At 36.7% G+C, this 26,180-nt stretch overlaps 1 protein-coding gene across 2 annotated transcripts in view; it reads left to right on the top strand.

The window, feature by feature from the left end:
- DIO2 (iodothyronine deiodinase 2) overlaps positions 1 to 26,180 on the top strand; it is a 159,587-nt gene that overhangs the window by 75,792 nt on the left and 57,615 nt on the right. For both annotated transcript variants that reach the window (XM_072623177.1, XM_072623178.1), the window contains exon 2: positions 8,254 to 8,343. The gene's annotated coding sequence lies outside the window, so the exon portion shown is untranslated. The remainder of the gene's footprint in view (positions 1 to 8,253; positions 8,344 to 26,180) is intronic.

Raw genomic sequence — 26,180 nt, 5'->3', positions numbered from 1 at the left:
ATTGTGATGGGATACTATTTTGTTATAAGAAATGATGAGAAGGATGTTCTCAAAAAATCTGGAAAGACTGATGAACTGATGCAGAATGAAGTGAGCTGAACCAGGAGAACGGTGTATATAATAACATCAATATTGTATATTCAACTGTGAATGACTTAGCAATTCTCAGCAATACAGTAATTCTAGACAATTCTGAAGGAGGTATGATGAAAAATATTCTCCACCTCCGGAGAGAACTGATGGATTCTGAAAGCATATGGAAGCATACTTTTTTAAACTTTATTTTTTGTCTGTTTTCTTTTACTACTTAACTAATATTAAATTTGTTTTGCATTACTGCACATGCCTAATATATCAAATTTCTTGCCTTCCCAATGAGGGGGGAGATGACAGTGAAAGGGAGAGAATTTGGAACTCAAAAAATGTTTAAAATTGTTTTTAGAAGTAATTGGGAAAAATAAGATTTTAAGAAAAAGAAAGGCAGGTGGAGATCTAAGATTGGAGATTAGCAGGGAAGTTGGGACAACGTGGTTAGATCTGAGAATCATCAGCATAGAGATGGCAATTAAATTCATAGGAACTGATGAGGTCACCAAGTGAAGTAGCATAAGGGAGAAGAGAAGAGACCTCAGAATAGAACTTGATGAAACACCTAAGTTAGAGAGCATGATCAGGATGAGGATTCAGCTAAGGAGACAAAGAAGGAGTTGTCAGAACAAAGAATTTCAAGGAGTAGAGGATGACCAATAGTGTTAAAAGCTGTAGAGAAATTGAGGAGAATGAAGATTGAGAAAAGGCTGTGGGATCTGGCAACTAAGAGATCAGAGATCATTGGTAACTTTGGAGAGAGCAGCTTTCGTGGAATGATGAAGTCAGATTGTAAAGGGTTAATTAAGAAGGAATTTAGAGGAGAGAATATAGAACCATCTATTATAGACGATCTTTTCAAGGACTTTGACCACAAAGAGCAGAAGAGCTCTAGGATGATTGTTCTCAGGGAAGGAAGGATCAACTAAGTTTCTTTTCAGGTTGGAGGAGACATGGACATGTTTTTAGGCAGTAGCAAATGAGCCAATAGATAGGAAGAGATGAAAATAACTGATAGAAGGGGGATGGCAGAAGGGGTATTCTGTTGGAAGAGTAATATACTTCAGTAGAAACAAAATCACTAGAGAACTGAACTTATTATTTTTAACCCAAAAGGATTCATGAAGAGTTCTTTTTCTTATTTAAAAAAATACTCCTTTCTCTAGGTTGGTACTGGAGTAAGGCAAATTAGGATAAGTACATATGTGTCTACTAATGAGGACATCCTTTATGGAATTAGATTTTTCTTTTGGGGGCAGGAGAATTTGGATGGTTAGCTATTGCCATTGGAATTTTTGTTGTTTTCTAAAGGCAAAGTTGCATAGATTCATTTAAAACCCTAGAGAGATTATGCACAGGAGTCAAATGCTGTAGGATGAGAAAGTCTGGATGAGTTATGATTTTGCACTTTTAGAGGTGCGCTCCCATAGATGAGATCACAGGACTCTCAAAGTAGAAGGCAAAATATTATGGGACATGAATCTAGTTTTATCACCTGGGATCGTAGGACTTAATTTGTAAGAGAACTCAGAGATCATTCATTCCAATTTTATTTGAAAGACGAGAAAACTAAGGCCCAGAGTGATTAATCATGGTTTGAATCTTGTATGTAAGTGGATGGAGTAGTAGAGAAATCAATGACATAACAGTTAGAAATAAGTAGGTACTATTCTTGACTCTGCCTCTTAAATTTCTATGTGACATTTGCTGTTCAGTTTTAAAAAAAAGTTGATGGAATTTGTCAAATTCTTTTTCTTCATTCTTGACATAATCACGTGATTTAATTATTTTTGTTATTAATATGATATATTGGTTTTCTTAATAGTGAATAAACCTGTATTGTTGGTGCAAACACAACCTAGAAATAACATATAATGTTAAATGTTTCTGTACTCTTTGCAAATATTTATTTAATATTTCTGTTCATGTTCATAAGGAAATATTGGTCATCTGGTTATCCTTTTCATTTAAATTATCAATTTTATGGCATAGCATTGGAGAGAATAGTTTTTAATAATATAATTGATTTCCTTAACTATTGTATATTCTTTGGTTAATTTTTTAATTTTCATTTTTCTCTCTTTTTAACCAAATAAAATAATTACTTGAATATTTTATTAGCATATTAAAATGGCTCATAATTTTATTTTTCAAGTCAACATTTTTCAATTTTGTTTAATGCTTTTCAGAATTTCGGTTTCTATGTTTAGTCTGTTTTAAATTTTTTTTATTTCTAGTTTTTTTAGTTGTATGACCAATTAATTAACTTCTCTTGTGGATGAAAGTTTTTTTTCCCCTCTGAAAATTTATCTATTTTTTCCTATTAAATACATATTGCACAGAAGAATTAAAATGAAAGGGAGAAACCATAGAACAAAACAAAATATAATACAAAAGAAAATGGTCTGTTTCTATCTGTGATCCAATTCCATAGTTTTGCTCTGGATATGGAAGGCATTTTGCCTCAGGAGTTCATTGGAAATTTTTTAAGTCCATGCATTTCAATGAGGTACTAAATCTACCAGAAAAATTCCTCACACACTGTGGTTGTTGTGTACAAAGTTCTCCTTGTTCTGCTCCTTTCACTCAGCATCAGTTCATATAAGTCTTTCCAGGTTTCTCTGGTCTTCCTGTTCATTGTTTCTCATAGCACAATAGTATTCTATTACACTCATATACTACAACTTGTTCAGTCATTCCTCAACTGATGGGCATCCCCTTGATTTATAGTTTTTAACCACCACAAAGAGAGCTCCTATAAATATTTTTGTACACGTGGGACCCTTTCCCATATCTGTGATCATTTTGGGATAGAGTCCCAGAAGCGATATTGCTGGGTCAAATGATATGCACATTTTTGTAGCCCTTTGAGCATAGTTCCAAATTGCCCTCCAGAACAGTTGGATCAGCTCACAGCTCCACCAACAATGAATTAGTGTTCCAACTCTTCCACATCTTCCCCAACATTTATCATCTTCCTGTTTTGTCATGTTAGCCAATCTGATAGGTGTGATATGGCACCTCAGAGTTGTTTTGATTTGCATCTCTCTAAATGGATAAAAGTTTTTAAAGAAATAAGTTTCTACCTCAAGATTGCTTTATCTTATTCATAAATGCTTTTGCTATGTTATCTCATTGTCATTAAAAAATAAAATTGTTATTGTTTTTTGATACCTTCTCTACTCTTTTTCTTCTAATCCCTGTTATAAGAAATAGTAACTTCTTCATTCTTTCTCATTTCTTCCCTAGTGTATTACCTTTTCCCTCCCTTTTCTTCTCTTAAAACCAACAAGACAAACAAAACAAAACAAAAATCAGGTCCTGAATTTTATTTCTTCTGTGACTCTATATATCAAGAGAATTCTGAAAGTTCTTGTCTAGTCTTTCTCTGTTAGAATGCAAGTGCTTTATTATCATTTATCTCTCTTTAATTCCTTAATTGCATTTACTTTTTTCTGTTTCTCTCCTGTCCAGTGTTTGTTTCAAAAATTCTACCTAGTCCTGGTCCTTTCCACCAAGAATCCTTGGGCATCCTCTATTTAATTTAAAGTACATTATTTCTTGGGCTTCTCACCCTCAACCTACCCTTGCCCATATATACCCTAGCCTCACTTTTCCAGGATGTTGTTCTTGGTTGTAATCCTTTTTCATTTGCCTTTTCGCTATATTGTATTCCAAGGCTTCATCTCTTTTTATTTTCAGTGCAGCATATTCTTACATTAATCTGATTGTGGTTCCATGGTACTTGAGTTCTTTTTGTATGTTGCCAGGATATTTTCTTTGATGTGGAAGTTCTGGATTTTGGTTATAACATTCTTGGGTATTTTCAGTTTAGGATTTCTTTTATGAGGTGCTTAGTGAACTTTTTTTTTCTATTTACACTTTGCCTTCTGGTTTTAATAGATAGGGGCAATTTTCTTTTATGATTTCATGAAATATGGTATCCAGGTTTTCTGTTTGGTCATAGCATTCAAGGAGTCCATAATTCTTCCATTATCTCTCCTCAATCTGTTTTCTAGGTCAGTCATCTTTGATGGGAAATACCTCCCATGTTCTAATTTTTGTAATCTTTTGCCTGTATTTTTTAAACATTTCTTCCTGTCTAAATGGATCATTAAGTTTTGTTTGCACCTTTCTATTTTTCTGGGATTACACTATTTTGGTCGTATGTCTTCTATTCTAAGTTATTTGTTTTTGTTTCAATTATTTCCATTAGTTCTAATTTTATTTTTATAATATCTTGTGTCATTTTTTCCATCTGTTCTTGGATTCCTTTATAGTCAAGCCATTTTTTGCTCCTTATATCCTATATGTACTTACGGTAGAATTACTCCCTTCTTCTTGGTTAACCTCTTTGGTTTATCTTGGTCCATAGTATTTTTCATTTTATTTGGTGTTTTCTCTTGTCCATTCATATCTTCAGCTTCTGTCCTGACTTGGAATTTTTTCTGGAGGAACATTTTTGCTTTCCTCCCTTTGAACTCTTAGATCTCAGTTCTATTTCTTCGGTAGTCTGGATATTAATATTACTAACATTTCCCTGCTTTAGTTTCAAATGGGGAGACTGGTTCTTGGTCTCCTTCCTTGCAATCCTTCTGCAATCATTGTCTTGGAGAGGGAGATGGGGCACGAGTTGGAACTAGGGCCCTAGTTCTAGAGGCACACTCTCTGTCTCAATTCCTGATTTCTACTTATGTCTTCTGGTGGCCTAATGTAGGTGTTGGCCAAAGTCCAGTCTCTGTCTCCTCCCCACTGGGAGTTGGCACTGTCTCCTGCTTTGGCCCTGACAGACCCCCCCACCAGACATTAGGGACAGTGATGGTTTCAGGCCTCTTGGAGGACTCCGAGGCACCTTTGCTTTTCCTCTGTCTTCTTGATCACCTCACCTGCTGCAACAGTCAAATATTTGAGTGCCTCTGGTCAGTCATCTCTTGGGAGCTTGCTTTGTTTTCTGCTCTGGATAGGACAGGTTAGGACTGAAATTAGGGGCCTTTAAGCTCTCTTACCCAATCATACCTGTGATCAGAGTTCCTGAAGGCTTCCTTAAGTCTTTTTTCAGTATTTTATTGGGTGGAGATATTTACTGGTCTTTCCCTTTGAGTTTACTAAGCGTTGTTTCAACTGATGCTCTTTTTAATCTTTGCTAAAGAGTTTCTTAGGGGTTCTGGGATCATTTACAGCTTTTCATATTGCCATCTTTATCAGAGGTTTATTTATATTACCTAGAATAAGTCACTTAACCTCTGAGAGTCTCTTCATTTATAAAATAAAGTGATCAACTCTAGATAATCTCTAAAGTCCCTTTTAGTACTCATAGTCTAGGATTCTAGAAATGTTCATCATCAAATATATCTCAAAGCTGTAAAAATGCCAATTGGAAAATGGAAAAAAGTAACTCATCCAGATATTTGGTCTGACTGACATTTTCACTTTTCATTTTTGTTGTGTAGACAGATCCCTAGATTGCTAGGTTAAGTTTGATATGATTATAATGGTTCAATTTTCTCATTTTCTTTAAGTAAACATTTCAACACAGTTACACCATTTCATCTTCTATGACTCTTCCTTGTCCTTCTGTAAGTCTTCCATAGTTGTTTTGCCCCAAAGCATTAGCTAACTTCCTTTGAGCACTTTAATATTTTGTGGATACCAGTGTTAACACTTTGATTTTTCATTTCTTGATCTCTATCATGAGCAAACCATTTCTTGTTTCAGCTATAACTTGGAAATATTATTTATGCCACTTATAGTTGAGTCATCATTTGCTACTATGGCATAGCCTTCTTACATTTACTATGTACCTCTCTTGCACCTGCAATTCACCTTCAATTTTGACTTCTTAGAAGTCATGGTGATTTATGGTATTCATGATTTGAAGTTATTAGGCACTAATGAGAGAATATTGGCATCAGGGAGCATTTTCGGATTGTTGGAAGGGCTTTGCAACTTCCTAAATACAATTTAGGCTACTTTCTTCCTCCTCTTCAACTCAAAGTCTAGCTCATTGTTCTTTTCCTGTTTTCATTCAAAATTTATGTAAACATAGACTATTTCAATTAAATGCCTATCCAACTGAATGTCATAATCAGGGCAATAGACTTTGTTTACCCTTTTGCTTTGTCTTGTGTGAATTTCTAGGACAATCTCTTTTAAGTAGCTATGGATCATTGATGTGATCATGCAGTTTTCTATGACATCGTTCAGTCAGAAGACAGGACTATTTTATGGAAATCCCATTTGAGATAAAGATTTTGACAATTTCTGATCATTCTGCTATTATGTACTCCAGTTCACCTAGCCAAGTAAACATACAGAAAAAAAAATTGAAAATGAACTACATTGGAAATAATAGTATATGAATAATATAGTATATGAATAATATTTACTATTAATTGATCACTATATAACCCTATATATATATACATATATTAACCTTATAATATTGCATAATATTTAATTTTGCTTTTGTTGGTTTAGTATGGCAAACTATCATAATGAAGAAATCATGTTAATGTTAATTTCATAATGGTATCATTGAGATTGATCAAAATGAACTATAACCAAGATAGGTTTTATTTCTTAGAAACAAACTCAGTGCTGTTCAGTTTTCAAGGTCAGTTTGAACATCTGGTGAGTCTAGCTTTCTTGAATAAAATATCTGATTCCCAAAGGGCTCTTTTTCATTTATCTTAAATGCTCAAAAATGATTTAGGTTAATATAAAATCATACTTTGTATTAGATTTAGAACAAAGTTTTAACTTTCTTTACTCACAGTAGGAAAGCAAAATTTCCAGATAAAGTATTTTAATATAGAAATTCATCTATTTTCTTTTCTCTATCTATCCTGTAATGTTCAGACAGCATGGTGCTGTGACTCACTAGGCTAATCTCCTCCATTCGTGAAATATTTCAGTGCCCACACATTTTCAGTTCTCATGACTTTCTTTTGTTCTGGTGTTTGAACCAATTATGTTTGCTATTCATCAGTGGATTAGGCAAGACTGTACCACTTTATGCTGTAGTGTCTTTCATTACAAATCATTTACTGCACTTTTCCCTCCTCCAGTGTCTGGCAGAAATAAGTAATAAGATAGGAATGGAGGAGACAGAAATCAGGATACATACATCCTTTAGAAAGGTCTAGTTGCCAAGGGGCAATCTGATAGAACTAGCCAAAGAAGAAGAAGAAGTCTAGAAATGGCCATTTCATCCTTTAGAAGAAAAATCATGGAGCCAAGAGAGATGTGACATAGGGAAAAGAACAAGAAACCACCAAACTGAATTGTTCTTTAGGTGGGTTTATCCTGCTGGGATTAGGAGCTCATTTTAGCCAGGCGTGGCTTGGATGTATTCAGGGACTTTCCCCTACTTGGGAAGTGTGTAAATAAGATTTAGTCTCTCATAGCAAGAGGCAGTAGTAGAGTGGACAGGAAGCTTTACTAGGGCGTAGATGTCTTCATGTTTGGTTCTAAAAAGACATGGCATAATAGGATGATATGCTCCTGGAGGGGTGTGTGAGAAGGGATAGAATTCCACTCAGTTCTCTGTGTTATCAGAAAGAATTTATTGACTGGTTAAATGTATAAAGATTTTACAAAGAAAAATTGGCTTCACAGAATTAACTTTGTAGTGTACAGTAGAAACAGATTAAATTGGAATAAAATAATAATATAGCAATAGGAACAGTTTACATTTCTCTGCAAATGAAAGTCATGTAAATTAAGTGAAGAATTGGGTCTCTGAATTTTACTCAACTCTCCTTTTCTTCTCTCTTCCCCTTCTAACTTGGACTAGAAATGTGAAGCACTTGAAATTTGACAAGATAGCATGTACTCAGAATTTTTAGGCCAGTTCTGAAATTCTTAGCTGACCAGAATGTTTTATTCTCATCTTAATGTGGGGATGATTAGTCCTTTAGGAGTATAATTTTCTTTAAGACCTTGCTTTAAACCAAAGGGTCAAAGACCTATAAATTTAAAAATATTACAATGGCTTAAATACTGATTTGAAGACAGACACAAGTGCGGCTGCTGTTTCTCTCCCCTGCCCCCCCTCCCCATGGTATTTTAAACAATCAAACTAAAGCACACACATTTGCTTGAGATGTTACAGTTTGGGGATCTTTCCCCTAAATATCTCTGCTTTTTTTTTCTTCCCCTCACAAGGACCAAACCCAGGAGCCAGTGGTGATCTCCCTCTTAGAGAATTAGTGCTGGAACTGAAACAGTCTGATTGGCAGCTGGTGCTCAGCACAGGTACTGTAACAGTGAGTTCACATTGGCATGGTCCCTGGGCTTTGTTTTTTGTTTTGTTTTGGTTGCTGTTGGCTTGTTCAGTCCTGACGCAAGCCCAGTTAGGGAGGAAAAACCGACCAAAGAATCCCTGGCAGCCCTTTGGGCAACTTTCGGTTCTGTGGTTGCCAGCAACCGTGAGTTTTCAAACGTGATGATGTGAGGGTGGAGCTTCTATCAGGCTTAGGATAGAACAGGGTCCAAAAACATCAGATTTCTCCTCTTATGATTTAGTGACAGGAAAGAGAAGCAATCACAAAGGAGAATCACAGAAATTCAGGCTCTAAGGGACCTTAGACATCATCTGATCCACTACTTTATTCTGCAGAGAAAGAAACCTAGGCCTAGGGAAGGAAGCACTTTCTCTAAGGCTATTCAGCTAGGAAGGAACATATCTTCTGTCCATTGAGAATAAAAAATTGTAAACCTTACCTCTTTGGTTAGTTCACATAGGCACATCCCCCTATCTGGTTACATATTTTTACTGATGGTTGCTTTACTTTTTCTCATTAATATACAAAATGTGAAGTTATGCAGACTTATATCTTGCATTGTCGACAAATAACATACATTCATAGGAAGCCAAAATTGTCTTGTTTTTGGAAATGGTCTGACAGATTTTTGAGTAATATTTGCATCTCTTGACATAAAATTTTTGGGGAAAAGCTTTTGCTAGATAGTAATGGCCTGAAACCAGAATAGACTATTGGCTTTTCCAACTATATTCTGAACAGGATAGAATTACTGTTATTGTACCCCTTAAGAGACTTTCAAAGGTTTCATTGGCACTTGGAGATACCAGGGGCTATCCCTCTCACTGAGACCACCCAATTAGGCCATTCTCATCAATGACTATAAATTATATTGACAAAAGTCATAATTTTAGACTAGAAACTTAGAAGTACAACGTTGATCTATAAATAGCTCCTTTAGTGATAGGGACCTCTAGCGAATTTGTCCTTCACAATTTGATTAAATTAGGCATTCTGCCATATGTCTCTCATGAAACAGGTACCCAAGGGCTTTGCTTTGTTTATTTAAAATTGATTTTTAAAAATGCATTTATTTGTTTCTGTATTTCCTACCTTTCCTAATGTACCTTTCTTCTCAACTCCCAGAAAGTCATTCCTTACAACAGAAAATAAAAAGAGGGGAAAAAGACCATTCAGCAGAACTTACACATTGGAAATGTCTGATATTATTTGCAGTGTCCCTCACTTATAGTTCTGTACCTTTGTGAAGAATGAGATAGAGGTACTTTTTCCTATCTCTTTTTTGGAAACACATATGGTCATTATAATTTCATAATATTTAGTTTATCTTGTTTTATTGTTCTTTTCCATTTGCATTGTTGTACTCTTGTGGATGTTGTTTCCCTTGTTCTGTTTACTTTGTGTTGGTTTTTATATTTTCCCGTGCTTCTCTCTATTCATCATTTTTCATAATACAATAACATTCCGTGACATTCTTTCACCAGGACTTGATTAGCCAGTCCCTAATTGGTGAGCATCTACATTATATACAATTCTTTCCTGCTCCAAAATGTGTTGCTATAAATATTTTGGTATAAATAGTGTATTTTATCATTGAATTTATGGTATATTTCTCACAGGAGACTATCTGAGGTCTAAAGGCATGCTCATTATTTTTTAAAAAGCATGTAGTTGGTTTTTTTTAGAACCTTTAATATTGCCTATTTAGACATGTTTGCTTATTTCCTGGTATAAGTAAGTACAAGGGAATGTAATGTTTATTTTTGTCACAGCCAGGTATTATTATAATTGTATTATCTTATATTTGTGTACAAAAGTAGGCTTACAAATAGTTTTTACATGTATGGTGGAAAGAGCACTGCCTTTGGAGTCAAAGAGCTCAAGTTCAGATTCTGCCTCGGAGAATATCTGTATAAAACTAAGTTTTTTCACCTCTCTGGGCCTCAGTTTCCTCATCTACAAAACGAAGGGGTTTGGACTAGGTAGCCTCTAAGGCTCCTTTCAGCTCTCAAACTATGATCTTACAATTCTCATAATTACCTCTGAGAAGCAGGCAGATTTGGCATTCTTTCCCCATTATAAAGAAGGTTCAGAGAGGTCATAGGAGTAAAAAAAGTGAGCAATTCTAATGGAATTCAGAGGTCATATAGTTCAACCAATAGGTGAGCAAGAATCATAACGAGTGCTTGTCCAACCTCTAATTGAAGAACTCTCACAACAGAGGATTCATTACCTCCCAAGAAAACTCATCATTTTTATGGACAGAATTTTTAGAAAGTTTATTCTTTTTTTTAATGTATTAAGCCAAAATATTCCTTTTTAACCTAGCCAGTTACTTTTGTAGCTCTTTAATCTGTCTGGAATTTTAACCTGTAGTATCTCAAAATATCAAGGGAGAAGTTGTTCTTATATTACTCTGGGATGACACTGGAAGAGGAAGTATTGGGGGAAAAATAAAAACAAAAATAAACCCCTCTTGCCTTTTCTAGCCAGATTTTCAGACTGATTATTTATGGACCCTTGGGTTTGGCTCAATGTTGAGACTCTTGGGTGCCTTGAGAAACTTGAACTTTGAACTTAGAGGATTTCAACAGATTCCAAAAACAAAGAAAACTGAAGGATATACACATCTCTATAGCAATCATTGGCTATAGAAAATACAAATAGAAACTCATTTATATAAGTATTTATATTTTTAATAAATATACGAAACATATCAATATAAATATTTAAACCCATCTTTCAATGTTGAGGAGCCACCAAGTAATCCAGAGGAAGAGAACATGGCCTGTGTTAGCATGCCAGCTTCACATTAAAGAAGTTCTTAACACTGTTTTTCATGGATCTTTCTATGCCATGCTCCCCCAATAATAATTCTGTGAACCTTTTTAGTCTTGATAAGTGCTCACAAAATGAATTTAATTAAAATCCCTTTTATCTATTATGCTAAAAACAAGGAATTAACAATATCCATTAAAATGACTATTACGTTCACGTCAAACGGATTTCAACACCCAACTAAAATGATATGAAGCAAAGCTGTAATCATGTGAGGCCAAATTTAGTGTGTAAAATTATACCTCCTCCAAAAAAAACCCCAAATTATTTTAATCTCAAAATGCAATTATCATAAATGTCAGTCAAACCTTCTCAAGACTTTTTTTTGTTGACCCTAAAAAAATAAATTAAACTGTTGAAAACTCAAATTGAGAAATTTTTCATTAACCCATCTATTGCTAATAGAATATACTGGTATAAGGAAGAAAAAAAGTAGAAAGTGTTTTAAAGGTATCTTTGAAATGACGGGGGAATTGGAACAAACTTTTATTAAGCAGCTGCTTTCGTCCACACTGTGCTAAATACTTTATAAGTATTTTCTCATTTGACCATGACATAAGTAAGATTGCATTATATTTAAAATTGCAGAGTGACACACACACACACACACACACACACACACACACACAATTCTCAGCTGAGTTGTCCCAGAAACCAAGAAAAATATTGCTTCTTGCAAAAGTCAGTGTATTCAAAATGAGGTCATCAGCAACACTGTACTATTTCCCCCATAACCCGTCTATTAGTTTTTATGCTTTCCCAAACTATACTTTTAAAAAGTACCTCAGTAAGACAAAATGCTTTAAGTCTTATTGCTTCTAAGTAACTAGGTATTGTCAATCACTTTTGACAGGCAAACTATTAAGGTTCCCCCCGGCCTCACCCCATGCTGTTCCCTTTGATTTTAGACGAAAAAATCATTAAACAAAGTCCAGATTCCAAATTTCATGCCACAGTGAGAAAGTGAATGACTCAGCAACATCTGAGTAGTTATGACTCTATTGTGAAATTACCTACTAGTTTTTGAGATATTTATAGTCCACCTTGTGGATTATGTGGCATAGTCATCTTTGTAAAAGAGACTTGGTTTCTTACACATCACCCCAATGCCACCCTCTTCAATTTGGGGTCAACTTTATTTTATTCCTTATGCTCACTCAGTCTGTTCTGACCCAAACCTTTCAAAACCTAAAACCTTTCCTGGCTCCTTATTGCCTGCCAAATAAGCTTCAAATTCTTTAGCATGGTACTCAAAGCCCTTCCTAGTCTGCTACTTTTGAAGTCTTTTCTCACACTGTTCCCTTCCATAGTCACCATGGTCTAATGAAACTGAATTACTTTCTATCCCAATTTACTTCCTATATTGTCCTATATCCATGCCTTTGCTCACATCATTCCCTAAAGCTGTCAATGTCCTCCCAACTCCTTCTGGTCATTGAAATCTCCATGCTCAAACAACATGTTACATGAATGTTGTTGTTCAGTCATTTTTTCAGTCTTTTCTGACTCTTTGTGACCCCGTTTGGGATTTCCTTGGTAGAGATACTGGAGTGGCTGGTCATTTCCTTTTCCAGTTCATTTTACAGATGAGGAAACTGAGGCAAAGAGGGTGAAGTGACTTGGTCACACAGCTAGTAAGTATCTGAGGTGAGATTTTGAACTCAGAAAGATGAGTCTTTCTGACTCCAGGCCTGGTAATCTATCCATTGTACCACCTAGCTACACCAATAACATGAATACTTCCACCTTTAAACTATGACCCTATGAACCTTCCCTTATTCCTCCATCAAATAATATCTTTTCCCCCTCAGACCATTACATAACACTTATTTTGAGACTTTCTTGTGCTTTAATTGTGTTTCATTTTTAACTGAGGACAGAAGCCATGTCTCATGGAATATTTGCATATTATTCAGTACTAGTCATAATGCTACATGCCCAGTTGGTTCTCAATAAGCACATGTTGATATTTGCCTTCACCCTCCCCATCATCATCATCATCATCCTCTTCATCATGCTATAACATTGATCTTTCTCTTATTGACTGGTAAGATCTGGTAAGCCTGTTTGAATTTGTCATCGTATGGTTATTTGTTCTTAGCAAACACTGTAACCACCCCTTTAATACCCTTCACAGCTGTGGGTGTACCCATCAGTTTCTAACTTGGTCTAATTCCTAGGAAGAAAAACTCAACATATATAACTGGTAGGGCTTTCCTTAGAACTATTCTAATGAGGTAGGCAAAGGTATTGTTATTTCCATTTTACAGATTTAATGAAGATGAAGCTCAGGGAGTTTATTATCTGTTCTGTGGAACTTTGATCTAAGACTTAACCAGTCTCTTAATTCCATTTCCTTTACACCCCCCTAAGTATAAGGCTAATTTGAACTTGATATCTAGATATCTACTGAACATTTCCTCTCTGTATGTGTTGGCCCTTTGTTCATCATTCAACTCTATTGTTATTTTCTACTTACCTTTTTCCTATCATGTAAATTATTTTGGCCTTTAATCCAGGTTGTTATTTTTATACTGAAAAAACAAAGCCCTTTGTTGCTGAGTTGATAGGGTGGAGTAACAACTTGACTTCCTGGATCCTTAAACATATTTTATGGATTTGTTTCTGGAGACATCATTATTATTTGTACTTGATGATGACTGTCCTGACAATGTTACTACCCTCAATAATGCCAAGGAGTCTTATTGAAACAACAGAACCTGCTGTCACTGGATTTTGCTACAGAAGTCACGTACTCTGTGCTCTTAGACTAAACTGAAGGGCTCTAAGAGCAGAGGAAAAGATAATTCATATTTCCATTGTGCCCTAAAATTTGCAGAGTGCCTGATAGACATTATCTCCTTTGAGCATTATAGTGACTCTATGTGGAGTGGTAGCACAAGTATTGTTATCCCTGTTTAATGGATAAGGAAACTGAGGACCAAAAAGGTTAGGTAACTGACCCTTCATCAAACAATTAGTGTCATAAGTAGGATTCGAATCCACATCTTTTTGACTCCAAGTCTGTCATGGTAGCAGCCACTACATCACGGTCATGTGGAACAACTAAGTTACACAGTGGATAAAGCATGGGCTTTGAGTCAGGAAGACCCAGTTTCAAATCTCACCTCAGAAATTACTAGACATGTGACCCTGGGCAAGCCACTTAACCCTGATCACCTCCAAACAAACAAACAAATAAAAACCCCCAAACAACACTATGTACTTGGCACATAGTAAGCACTAGGTAACTGTTAATGATGATGATCATGTTCCATTTTCTACATAACTGGAGTTTTTCATATTCATATTTCATATTCCTGGCCTCTGTTGCATTAGTGTAATTTTCAAACCATACTTAGAACATAAATAAGGTTCTAAAACACAACCAAGTGAAGCAAAGCTGAGTGCAATGTAGCATGTCTATGTAGAAGTTGGGGAGGAGACAGCAGCAAGAATGCCCAGAGAACTTCCCCATGGCTGCTGAGTAAATGGAAATGTATAGCACGGGCACCCTAAAGCCTTACCTCTCTAACTGCAGCCAGGCTGTGTTTTGCCAGAGAGTGCTATCTGCAGATAGACAATCTCAGCAGACAGTAATCAGAGGTGGGGTGGCTCATTCTGAGCCATGTTCAGCAGCCACGACCATAAGGACTAATTCCACAACTAGAAGCGTGGGTTTCACATGTTCACTGCTCCTTTTCTTCTCAGCTAGATCTGTATACATTTCTGTGCCTGTGTTTGCTTAGGGTTAAAGTTCAAAGTTCCTCAAATAGCTATTGTCCATCAATGATCATCAGTTAGTAGCTGTGAATAAGATTTATTGTATATCTGTTCTTCCTAAGAACTCTTAGAAACTCAATAAGTCCTCCCTGTAGTCCCAGTCGGAAAATCTTTGTCTCTTTCTGTTTCTTTCTCTGTCTCCTCCCCTTCTACTTTTCAAGTGTACATACCATTAACAAGAAAGGAGAAATTGCATTTGGCTAAAATTGACAAGCAGCAATTGAGTGATCTAACAGCTTTTAATGAGGTAAAAGCCATTATTGAACTAAACAAACCCAATATCTCCTGGCCCAACTACAAATAGCTCCTGATATTGTTGTGTTTATTTCCTTTACTTCTCTAATATTTATTAATTCACAATACATCTTTGGAAATAATTTGGTCTAACAACTATGCCCTGGGAGTCTAGGCATTATCTAAGTAGGTTTTCCAAAACTCTGTCCTAATTAAAAATCTTATCTCACTTTAAACTTTACATTTTTAAAGCCAGAATTCCAAGTGTCACATATTTACTATAAAGAGAAGCTATTTAGGAAAATTAATTCTGCTTTGCATGGTGATAGACACAAAGCCAAGTGATAGTTTGCCTACTACACATCTATAAATCAAGTAGAATATAAGCTCTGGGAGGACATAGATTGTTTCACTTTTGCAATTTCATCCCAGGGCATAGTATCATGTCTAAAACCACAGTTGGTACTTAATAAATGCATGGATTCCTGGCCCTCAAACTAGTGTTGCTTCATAATTTCGGTCAAGTTATGTAATAACTTTTTCCTGTGTTTCCGAGTTTCCCAATCTGAATATGGGAAAGTGGGTGTGTGCGTGTTCATCCTTCATCGCCAAGACCATGCCATCAGAGAAATAATGACATGACTTGCACTTGACTTTGTTTTGAGGGAGGGAGGGCTGTGCAGGTCACCAGCCTCACTTCTCATCTAGAACCATTTGAATCTAGTGACCAGATATTTATCAGGATGACTGGAGATGACCCAGGATGAGGCAACTGAGGTTAAGTAACTTGCCCAAGGTCACATAGCTAGTGAGTGTCAAGTGTCTCAGGTGAGATTTGAACTCAGGTCCTCCTGACTCCTACACTGGTGCTCTATCCACTGCACCACCTGGCTGCCCCACTGTGGGAAAGTGGTAGCTAGAGGAAGATTATTTTGGTTGGGAAAGGCTTTGATATGGTGAGTGGAACAACAGGGCAGTCAGTTAATATATCCTGTCCATAAACAATAGTCATATTCTTCAATCATTTTTCAGTTGTGTTCGGGGTGTAGAATGTGTTCAGGGAGGACTGGTACCTTTGGTGTGATGGCTGCCAAGTCCTGTTCAAGGCTCTTTCCACTTTGGTGTCTCCCTATTCCACCTAACTCTCACCTGTGACTCCAAGAAGCTGCAGCATGTGCAGCACCCACACCCTGGAAAACTGTTTTGGCAGAGAGGCCAAACCAGGTTGAGGGTAACCAAGGGTTCTCAAACCCATCGGTGAGTTAGGGGAGTGTCTACTCCAAGCATGTGAAGATTTCCTCTGGTGGAATGGACGGATGAGAACAATTTGTTTCAATGGTCATGAAGGCAGATGAACCAGGCTATGTGGAGTGCTTAGAGCTTGGTTAGACACCAGAGATGCCAAAGTCATCCACTGCATCCTGAGCCAGCCATCTTGACTCTGTCCTGCCACTGTACTATGATGACTCTGGAGGAGAGAGTGAGGTTGTCGACTTCGTGCAACTCTGCCTCATTTAAATCCACTTTAAGCACGAATCAAAAGACATTACCCATACCATTTCACTGATAGTCTCAAGGTCTCTCTCAAAAACTTTGGATTTGACTGTGCAACATGGGACATGCTGGCACAGGACCACTCAGCATGGAATGCCCATAACAGAAAGGATGCTGTGCTCTTTGAGCAAAGCAGAATTCACACAGCATGAAGTAAACACAGGATGCACAAATTTGGGATATCCACCACAAATATTCACATGGACCATCTGTGCCCAACCTGTGGAAGAGCATTTTGAGCTTATATTGGTCTGATCAGCCACAGCTGGACACACTCAAATGTGATGTCATCCTGTGATGTCATTTTGGTCGTCTTCGAGGATGAAAGGACAACAATCAACCAACCAGTTGTGTCCACTTTTGTGCCCTCATTTGGGGTTTTCTTAACAGAGATACTGGAGTGGTTTGCCATTTTTTGAGGTAAATAGAGTTGAATGATTTGCCCAGCTAGTAAGTGTCTGAGACTAGATTTGAACTCAGGAATACATGCCACCTAGCTGCCCCAAACAGAGGTAGTGTTCATTTAAATTATTATTTCCTGGGGTGAAGTCAAGATGGAGGAGTAGAAAGATGCACCTACTCCAGCTCTGCCCTCATAGCCCATAAAATACCTGTAAAAATGACTCTAAACAAATTCTAGAGCAGCAGAAGCCACAAAATGACAGAGGGAAAGAGATTTCCAGTCCAAGACAGCCTGGAAGATGGACAGGAATTACACTGGGTTCAGTGGAGAACAGCCCAGCCTTGGCCATGCAGCATAAACAGGCCTCAGGGGCATCAGCTGAGGTTCCCAGATTACTCAACCCACAAATGCCAAAGGCAACTTCAAAAGTCAGTGAGAAAGAGCTTTCACCTGGGTGAGAAGGGAACTCAGTCTGGCCCCAGTAGCTGCAGGGTAGCACCTATTTCTGTGTTACAGCATCCATTTTAGGAGTTCTCTGCCTAAAGCCCTGGGGGAATCAAGCAGCTGATCTGGGTCTCAGCCCTGAGTGGTGGCCCTGGAGTGAGGAGGAGCCTGCTGTCATGGTGGAGCTGGAGGCAGTTGTGGAGAGGGAATCCCACTTGCAGATTCTGAGATGAAAAGCTCTATTGCACCAGTCTCAGAGCAGAGTGCAGCCCAGCCTTGGTTGCATGGCAGCAGGAACAGAACCACAGCAGGCCTTGGGGATGAAATCCCTGGCAGCAGCTGTGGTTCCCAGATTGCTCAACCCATAAACTCCAAAAACAGCTTCAAAGATCCTGGGCAAAAAAGCTTGTGGTAGCTTCCAGGCCAGAGCACAGGCCAGGAGAGGAGTAAACTTCTCTCCCTTGATTGTGCCACCTTGGAGGAACTGAGAACTTACAGGTCCCCAGAGAATACCCTCCTTTTGACAAAGGACTCAAAAGTCAAGTAACTGGCTGGGAAAATGACCCCAAAAGGGAAAAAAATAAGACTATAGAAGGCCACTTTCTTGGTGAATGGGTATTTTCTTCCATCCTTTTGGATAAGGAAGAATAATGCATACCATCAGAGGAAGAAGTCAAGGCTTCGGCATCCAAAACCTCTAAAATAAATATGCAATGGTCTCAGGCCATGGAAGAGCTCACAAAGGATTATGAAAATCAATTAAGAGAGGTGGAGGAAAAATTGGGAAGAGAAATGAGAGCAATGCAAGAAAATAATGAAAAGTGAGTCAACAGCTTGCTAAAGGAGACCCAAAAAAATGTTGAAGAAAATAACACCTTTAAAAACAAGCTAACTCAATTGACAAGAGAGGTCCAAAAAGCCAACGAGGAGAAGAATGCTTTAACAAGCAGAATTAACCAAATGGAAAAGGAGGTTCAAAAGCTCACTGAAGAAAATAGTTTTTTAAAAATTAGAATGGAGAAGACAGAAGGTAATGACTTCATGAGAAACCAAAAATTACAAAACAAAACCAAAAGAATGAAAAAAATAGACAATGTGAAATATCTCATTGGAAAAACAACTAACCTGGAAAACAGATCCAGAAGAGACAATTTAAAAATTTTGGGACTACCTAAAAACCATGATCATAAGTTAGTATTTTTCAGAGCAAGAATTATAAGAGGTAGTGCAAGGCTGGGATGTGGTCTTGCTGAAAGTATAGGGGAAGGGTGGTCAAGAAATGGTAAAGTCATTCCAAAAGGGATAACTGACTTCCAGAGCTGGAGTTTCAGGTCATCCCTAGGGCATGGTCTCTGAAAGAATGATGAGAAGTAGCAAGAATATTTTGTGCATGTGGATTTAAAAGTCTTTAAAAAACTTTAGCAAGAGGAAGTGCTTATGTGCTAGAAAAATGATTTAACTCCTCTTATTTTCTGAATGAGTACAAGAACATCATTTTTTTTTTTTGGAATTTGGAAACCTAGACTGGTCCAATATAGACTTTAAGAGCTTTTCAAAGTATAACTGTTTTGAAGCAGTCCATTTTCCCTCAATGTGCAATAAAGTTAGACATTTAAATAAAGAAGTACTCATTTTATTGCGTCTGTTATATACACATGAGTGACAAGCCAAGCTTTGAACTCCAGGTTTTCACCTGAGTCCTAGAAATCTTACAGGTAGCACTGAAACTAGTGCTTTCACCAAAAAGGTTTCATCCTTAAAAAGCAAATGTCTATCAATGCATTAATATAAAAGTCTCATCAAACACATTTCGACAGTAAATGGGTCCATTTATGTATAACTTGGAAGCAGGGATGGCTGAAGAGACCTTGCTAGGATTTAAATTTGTGACTTTTAGATTTCAAGTGTTTCACAGTAGATTCTCAGAAAACCAAGTCATTCTTTTTGACTGTCTTTATTTTATTAGTAGAACTAGTTTCAACATGTATACATATATCATGAATTTGGCAGGTAAAATAGTTGGGAATTCATCCACTAATCAGGAGAAAGTAATGAAGACTTAGTTTTTTTCAATCCTGGAATTCGAATTTTCCCACTTCCAGAATTTAAACTTAAGTATGCTTTATTGGCCTAAAAATAATGGAGGTCTTTCCAAGATCATATTACATAGAAAATTATCATAATTTAAGATAAAAATTATCACAACTGACTTCCAGGTCAGGTGACTACTATCAAAAAGGAGAGCTAGATATGTTCTCTAGTCTCCCTTAGCTTTCAAAAACTTCCCAAAAGTATAATTATATGCCAGTGATAGATCAGTTTTCAGCTGTCTCCACAGGCCAAGATACCAAAATCATAAAGTAACAAATTTATAAATTAATAACAGAGAATGATAATCTCTAATGTTCAATTAATGACTCAACCTACTCATATGTTCTGGAATCTACTCAATGGCTCCCATGCTGTTGCTATACCTCTATCCTCACTCCATCATGCCATAGCAACAAGTAGGAAACCTCAGTTTGGTCTACCTTTTTGTAGAGGAGGCAGAAGGATATCAAAGGAAGAGCATGCATTGCTTGGAGCTGTAGTATTCAGCCAAAAAACTAGAGAGCATGGAGGTCTGTGGCAAGACACCAGTACACATATAGAACAACACCAGTCCTGTCCCCCAACATGTCACTTTTGGGCCCGAGTAAAAGGCTAATGAAAAGTGAATCCTCTAACCCAAGTGGACACGGAGACACTTTGAAGATTCAGCTTCAGTGAGATCCACCTATTCTAGGGGAAGGAGTCCAAAAAGAATGATAAGGAAATACAAGGAGAAATGCTAAAACCAAATGCCTCAGGAGGAAGAAAACTTAGTTAAAAAAAATTCAGAGGACAAGTAAATATGTCAAAAGGGAAGATATTACAATAGAAGGAAAGATAACTACTAAAGCATTGAAATGAGTAAAAAAATCTCTAAATATTACAAGACAAAGCAAATTGAATGAATGTCTAATGAAACAATAAATCTTGTGGATTTCAAAGAGCATGGATCCCCACAGCAGGATTTTTCTAATTGGCTTAAGAGAGAAATCAGAATCTAGAAAGAAGTTAAAACAGGATAAATGGCAGAATTTATGGCTTATACCACAGAAATAATAAGCATAATCAAAGAACTTAAATTCACAGTGGAGAGTCTCTCCATAGAAGTGAGAGAGATGACAATTGTTTGAGAATGCAAATATTCTGGAGTGGAAGACAATCTGGAAAAAGAAAAACAAAAAGCAGTAACATTAAAAGAAGATATGATCTATATTTATGGGAGAAATTATAAATACAATTGCAAAGAAGAACAAAGCAAAATCTTCTGAAAGAAAAAGAATTAGGTTTATCAGAGTTATTAAATTCTAGAAGTGTACATTTCTAGCGTATTTTTATCTTCTCATTACCCTCACAGGGGCCAGACTGAAATACAATAGTTTGGTATCATTGGTGGCTGTACCAATAGATGGACAAATAGGAAGGAATTAGACCTTGTTAATACATGTATGAGAGAACTTTAAGGACTTTTCAGTCACACTAAGTGATTTTGGTAATATAGTATAGGGGTTCTCCAGGTCTTCTCCATCTAATAGCAGGTAGTCCATGTGCTTCTCCCTTGTGGCATCAATGCTTAAAATCACTCAGTTACATTTCATCCCTTACATGTTCTTACCATCTGCAAGGCCTGCCATTGCATTCCCCAGACCACTGGATCTTACTATCTACTCTGCATGCATGAACATGACCACTTTTTACCACTTCTGCTTTTCAGTGCTGGAACCATGAATCAATCAGCATTTTCACTGATGCTAGAAAGGGCATTCTCCCCCCACCCCTATCCCCAGCATTCCTATAACTTCCTGAAATAATTCCCCCTGCTCTGGTCACCACTCTCTTATAAGTAGTTTCAGTTAGACAGCTATGTGATACAGTAGGTATCTAGAGTCAGGAAGACCAAAGGTCAAATCTGTCTTCAGATACTTCCTTACCTATATGACCTTAGGCAAGTCACTTAACCTCTATTTACCTCAGTTTCACTGATTATATAAATTGTACCTACCTGCCAGGATTGTTGTGAGGAACAAGATAGATATTATTTGTAAAGCATTTAGTACACAGTACTACACACAAGCTTGTTACACAGTAGGTACTATATAAATGCTATTATTATGAAAAATAAAGTGAAAAATTCAAATAAAGAAGCATAACTTTTATTTAGTATCTTATGTATAAGTATATGAGGGAGAAGTCAAACTCTCAGGTCTAGATTTTTACGTAATAGTTAGACTACCACTACTACTGGTTAACGTTGTTATTAATACTGATAGCTAGCCTTTATTTATCATATACCATGTGCCATTATTGTCATTGTTTGTTACAGCTTCTTGATGGTTTGGGCTGCCTTGCTTTGATATTTGCCCTGTAAGCATTTAGCCTAGCACTTGGTACTTAATATTTTTTACACAATCACTCATGTAATCAATAAGCATTTAGCAGTGCTTATTATGAGAAAGACAGCTAGGCAGCAGAGACGTAGAGAAGAAAAGAAAAAGTACCTTTCTTAAGGTGCTTATGTTCTTTTTAATGTAGCTCATACCTGTGATGCTCTAGATAATCAATACCTTCTGATGATGTCATTAAGGAGCTTATATTACTTTGGAGGAGAGGACATATGCATGTACACAAAATCTATACAATAAATACAAGACCTATTGGGTGGAAGAATTAATCATGTCAGAGGTGATGTATATTTTCATTTTTTTTTACTTTATTCTTTTTCCCCCTGCTTTGCCCCTATCCACCACCCCAAGACTACAATTGAGCTTTGATATATTTATATATAGTTATTGATATATACATACATGAATATATAAACACACATACATCCATAAACAAATACTTCCCCTAAGAGATTCTACTCCTAATCTTTCTTTTTGTGTTTGTGCTTATCTTTTTTTCTCTCTCTCCTAACTCCTCTACTTTATTTCTATCTGCTACCTTTTCCTTCCATTACTTGACCTACTCCAGCAATCCCTCCCTTATATTCCCATTTCCTTAAAACTAAATACCCTTTTTGTGTATCCCTTTGACCTATTCTATCCCCTTCCCCTCTAAAGCTCCCTAACTTATCCTTCCATTTTACTAAATCTAAACACCCTTTTATTTCCCCCTTTTAACCTATTCCCTCACCCTCCCCTCTAAACGCCCCTCCTTTATCCTCTCTCCCCTTCCTATCTCCTTAGAGTTTATTTCTTTCTAAATTTAGAAGACTTTTGTACTCTTCTAGATGTATATGTATTTTCCCCTCTTAAACCCATTTCCCATCAAAGTAAGTGTCCAAAACTAACAATCTTGCTTCCCCCATCTAATTCCTCTGTATTGGTTCTTCCTCTTGTACTCCATTTGTATAAGATTCTTACTCTTTTCTCTAAGGGTTCTACATTTTGAAGTCATATCATACTCAGGTCTACCCCAGTCTTTCTTATAAGCTACCTAATTAGTAGTAACAGTCTTAGACTTAGGTTTTACATTTTCCATACATAAAAGGTAAATATTCTATCCTTATTTAGTCCCTGGTAATTGGTCATTGATATGTACCTTATATTTCTCTTGTTTGTCAAATCTTCTGTTGATTTCAGGGTTGTTTTTTTTTAAACAGAGTCCTGAAAGTCTGATAGTTGATCAAATGTCCATTGTTTTTTTTTTCATTCAGAATTATGCTTAGCTTTACTGGGTATGATAATTTCATCAGGAGGCCCAGTTCTTTTGCTCTTCAATATATAGTGTTCCAAGACCTGCATTCTTCTAGTGTCACCAACAGTAAGTCTTGTGTGATTCTAATTGTGGTACTGTCATATATATATATATCTATATATCTATATATCTATATATAGATATATATGCTGGTTTTTTTCTTGTTGCTTGTAATATATTGTCCTTGATCTGGGGGTTTTGGAATTTGACTAAAATATTCCTGTGAGTTTTCCCCATAGGATTATCTTTCAGTTGGTGATTGGTGGATTTTATTCTATTTCTACTTTCCCTTTTTGTTCTAATGTTTCAAGAAAATTTAAGTATTTTTTTGTATTATTGTATCAAGATTCTCTTTTTGATTAGGTAGTTCAATTATTCTTAGGTTTTTCTCTTTTTGATCTGTTCTCTAGATCCATTGTTTTTCTTATGAGATATTTTACATTCTCTTCTATTTTTTTCATTCTTTATATATTTTTTAAACTTCTTCATCTCTTATAACTTGGCTGCCTTCCCCTTGCCCAATTTTGATTTTCAAGGAGTCATTTTCTTCCTTAAGATTCTGGATCTCTTTTTCTAATTGGATGACTTTCTTGTCATACTGTTCTTGTTTTTCTTGTATTATTCTTACTTTTCTTTTTAATTTTTCCTCAGTCTCTCTTGTTTGATTTTAAAGTCTTTTTTAAGTTCTTAAATGAATTCTTTTTGGGCAGGTGACCATTTGACATTACTCTTGGGGTAGAAAAGGATTTTTTTGCTTCAGTATCCTCCTCTGAAGATGAACCCTACTCTTTCTTCTCATAGTAGCTCTCTATGGTTGGATTCTTTCTCCTTTGCTAATGCATTAAAAAAAGTGATTTAGTTTTTATAATCACTTCTAGTCCTGGCATATGAGGTATGGTGCCTCTGGCCTCTGAGCCTCTTCATTTCTTCCCTCTGACCTTGAACTCAAACCAAGACTTCTAGTCTCCTGTAGGTTCCTATAGTCAACAGTATCCCTGCCCCACTGCTTTTGCACTCATTGGGTGTGTGCTGGTTCCTTTTTGCCTCTGCTGCCACTCTCCACAACACACCTGGGTCTTGAATTCCTTGTCAGCAGAGGTTCCCTAGATCTTCCTCAGGTCAGATGCCCAACTGCCCTCACTGTTCCTTGGGTTAAAGTTCCTGTGACTGAGGCCTATGTAACTTCCTAACCCAGCTAACCCCAGGGTTTGCTGCTTGTTGTGTAAGCAGCTTGCCATTTGCTGTTAAACTACCCTGGAGGTGTTTTCTCTTTACTGGAAGAAAATCTAGTACTGGAATTTTTTTTTAGATCTTCTCTGATTATCCCAGGAGGACTCCTGTTCTGCCCCTAATCTTTGTTTTCACAGCTCTAGTTTGCCCAGAAGTGCTGTTTTATCTCTTTTGTGCAGGAAAATCTTGAGAGCTTAAAATTTTCTCACTTACTCTACTGTCTTCCCGGAATCCTGTCCCAGAAGTGATATTTGAACTGAGCTTTGAAGGAAGCCAGATTGCCAGCAACCTGAGGTATAGGTGTAGCTCATCATGGGCATTGGATTAGCCTCTGCAGAAGCTTGGAGATGGAAAAATGGAATGTTGTACAGGAGGAGCATCACTTAGGCAAGTTTGAGTAGATTGTAGAGTTCATGAAAAGCAATGGTTATACGATAAGGATGTTTCCAGCATTGTCATATGTTATTACTTTTCACACACTCTTCAGTAACTTGGAAAGATTATGAAAGATTTTAAATGCTAAATAGAAGAGATAGTATTTGCTATATAGCCTTTAGCATAGTGCCTAGCAGTAGTCAGTGCTGAATAACTAACAGTTTATAGATTGATTGACCCTAGAGTCAATACAATCATTGGATTTCTTTTTTTTTTTTTTTAATCATTGGATTTCAATGAACAGGGAACTGGAATTCAATGACATGATGGGATTTGTGCTTTGGGAATATTACTTTGGCCACTATGCTTTAGATGAGCTAGAGATATGGGAGGGGGATTGATTAGAAGGCTGTAAAATAGTCTAGGTAAAAGGTGAAGACTTGCATTAGGGTGGTGGCAGTGTAAGTGAAAAGAAGGCCATGATGTTAGATATGATGTGGAAGTAGAAATGACAAGAGTTGGCAATGAATATTGACTGTTGGATAGAGAGTGAAGATTAAAGGATAACTCCAAGTTTGAGAATCTGGGTAGATTGAATACTCCACATTCAACTGCCATAATCAACATGACTTTACACTTATGCTGTTAGTACATTATAATGAACTGCACTCATTTGTCAGCCTACCTCTTGAGAGCAATCTAGTTGTCTAGTTTTGAGACTTTACTCTTCACTCCACAATCCCAGGTGAAGGTGGATATTTGTTACACTACAGATGACATTATCTCCTCCTGAAAACAATTTCTAAGGCAAATGTGACTGCATGCACACACAAACACACATTTTATTACCATATCAAAAAAAAGAGAGAGAGAAAGTAGGTTGATTAATCCCTGTAACTCTGCAGAAAATTTTGAAAATCCAGGAGAGTAGTATAAATAAATAACATAGAAGTGTAAAGTGAGCATGTTGAATTAGAAAAGCTCCAAGATCCAGTTCTAACATTCTGTAATTCTGTCACACACATAAAAAGTTAGCTGACAAGTACAATGCTCTCAAGATTAACCTGTCAGTGAAGATGGTTATTCAAGTTAATGTATCATCTAGTCACTTCTTTATCACAAGAAAAAGAGAAATGTCAAAAATAGTCTTCTTTAGATTAAAA

The sequence above is a fragment of the Notamacropus eugenii genome, chromosome 7 (genome assembly GCF_028372415.1).
Source record: "Notamacropus eugenii isolate mMacEug1 chromosome 7, mMacEug1.pri_v2, whole genome shotgun sequence".
Lineage (NCBI taxonomy): Eukaryota > Metazoa > Chordata > Mammalia > Diprotodontia > Macropodidae > Notamacropus > Notamacropus eugenii.
This window is presented reverse-complemented; position numbering and strand designations above follow the sequence as displayed.